Consider the following 2,500-nt stretch of genomic DNA (forward strand, 5'->3'; position numbering starts at 1 on the left):
GCTTTAGTATTTACTTTCTGAAAGTTTGTGATAAAAAAAATCTTGCTGAACTCTTCCTTTGTTAGAGTTTAAGTGTTGTGCCTTCCGCAACAGCGAGAGGTCGGTTCAGTATCGATCGGTTTGCTCGGGTGGATCTGCTGCTGGGCTGACTTCGGGTCGGACCTTCCTCGTGAATGGATCTGATCTTTGAGTGCGAGAGAGTCCGCCGTTTGATCCCGTCACGCGCTCGCCGAGAACGTTATTGCCATGGTGATGGGCGATGAGACCACGTCGAGAGATACCACGAGAAGAAATCTATTCCACTTCGTTTGTGGCATAATGGATGTGAAATCGAGTCAATAACCCGAGCGAAAATATGTGTTGGAGTGATTTAATATTGGTTTGTTTAATTGTTGAAACGATTGTCAAATCCGGCTGCTGTTAACTAGTTGCTCCGATAAATGTTCCTCTGCATGGGGAATATGACTTATTAATAAGAGTATTTGGTTATACAACATCATTCAGAAAGGTGTGTTTACGTAACTCCATAACATCACAAGACCATAACATCACAAGATACAACACAATCAAATAACCGGAGGTATTCCCAACCACTCAAAGACCCCCCCTCTGAGAATCAAGCAGTTCCTGGCACTCCTTTGAAAGCCCCCCAGAAAGCTTCCAGCGAATCAAAACATTTCCTTTTCATTTCCCTTCACCCTCGTACTGTGACTTCTATACGAGGGCGTATCATCGCTCAAACACATCTCTCCTGTGGTGTCGGTATGGCTGAGACCCCCCGCTGAGAGACACACCAATGTGTCTCCCCCCCAGACCGAGGAAGACGAGGAGGCCCTGTCATGTCGTCCTGGTGCTGGTCTCCCATTGGCTCCGTGAAGCTCCAGTGAGCGCTCCGCTCTGACGGGGGCGCTATCCGTCAAACCGCCGCTTCTGTACCTCCTGACGGGTGACCCTCTGTCTCCGTCGTCCTCTCTCGCCCTCGCTCCCTAGCCTCGCTCCCTAGCCTCGCTCCCTAGCCTCGCTCCCTCTCTATCTCTCGCTCTCCTGCTTTCGCTTTCGCCCGTTGTCTCTCTCTCGCTCTCTATTTCTCTCGCTTGCTCCCTTGTGCTCTCTCTCTCCCACTTGCACTCTCTCTTCTCCTCTCTCTCTCTCTCTCTCTCTCTCTCTATCCCCCTCTCTCTCTCTCTCTATCCCCCTCTCTCTCTCTCTCTCTATCCCCCTCTCTCTCTGATGGCCTGACCAAGGTGATAACGCCTCCAGTCTCTCTCTCTCTCTCTCTCTCTCTCTCTCTCTCTCGCGCCCCTTCACTGAGGTAGCTCTGGCTCCTCTATATTCCTTATCTTTATTGTCTGCTTTGTGTCTCATTGCTCCCCAACTTCCCAAACAAACATCCAGCCGCTCAGTCGCCCACGCGTGCATCTGTGAGGGTGACTCCCTCCCCCTTCGAGCCTGGATATGAACCACGTATAAATAAATATCACCCCCGCCGCGCCTCTGTGAGAACTATGTCTGGAAAAGCCCCCCAATGTTCTATGTCGGCTATATTTATGGAGGAGTAAATATAGCCGACACAGCCTCCAAAAAACCTACTTCTAATAAGGACGCAGGAAACTCAGGGGGCTCTGTTTGGTAAACTCTTAACGCTCGCAATCTGGTGGGGCGTTCCTTTATAGTACGAAATGATTAATCATCTGAATGATGATGTTTTATTATCAGAGGATGTACCGGATGTACGGTCAGCACTAGTACGTTTGAATCGATTAGTGGTTTAATACACAAAAAACAGGGATGGCTTTGGTAGAATGAGAGCATTGTGGCCTTCAGTTCTGTTCATTCAATGTGCTGTTACTCTTGGGTGTGTGTGTGTGTGTGTGTGTTTGTGTGTGTGTGCGTGTGCGTGTGCGTGTGTGTGTGTGGAGCATTGAACTGTATTCACGTTGGAAGTTAAGGAATGCTCTGAAAGCTAAAAAAATTCCAAGGACTTTTTTCAGGTTAAAAAATCAATTACTCACCACCAACATTTTGATTGCTTTCTGTTACTGTGGTTCTTTTTGAATGTTTGACCCTGGTTGGACCTATTGAATGACTTTGTATTTGTACAGGGAAAAGGTAAACCTTTTAAAATGTGTGTGTGTGTGTGTGTGTGTGTGTGTGTGTGTGTGTGTGTGTGTGTGTGTGTGTGTGTGTGTGTGTGTGTGTGTGTGTGTGTGTGTGTGTGTGTATCCCTAACCTCTATTTGCAAGTGTTTTTTGTGTTGCGTTTGTGTTAAAAAAATGTGTCCTTGCACAAACCAACCATTTAAAAGTATTTTCACTGTGGTAGTCAGGGTAAAATTTGGCTTATGGCTCTTTCATGGCTAAATGCATTATCCTACTCTCGTCAGCCACAGCTTCTGTGCAAAGTCAATTTCCTACTCTGCCCTAAAAACCAAGCTTGAACAAGCTTGTCCTGACATTTCGAAAGACTCTTACTTGACGGCAACGAGTTGATGTGCTTCGTC

Source organism: Gadus macrocephalus, chromosome 4 (genome assembly GCF_031168955.1).
Source record: "Gadus macrocephalus chromosome 4, ASM3116895v1".
Taxonomy (NCBI): domain Eukaryota; kingdom Metazoa; phylum Chordata; class Actinopteri; order Gadiformes; family Gadidae; genus Gadus; species Gadus macrocephalus.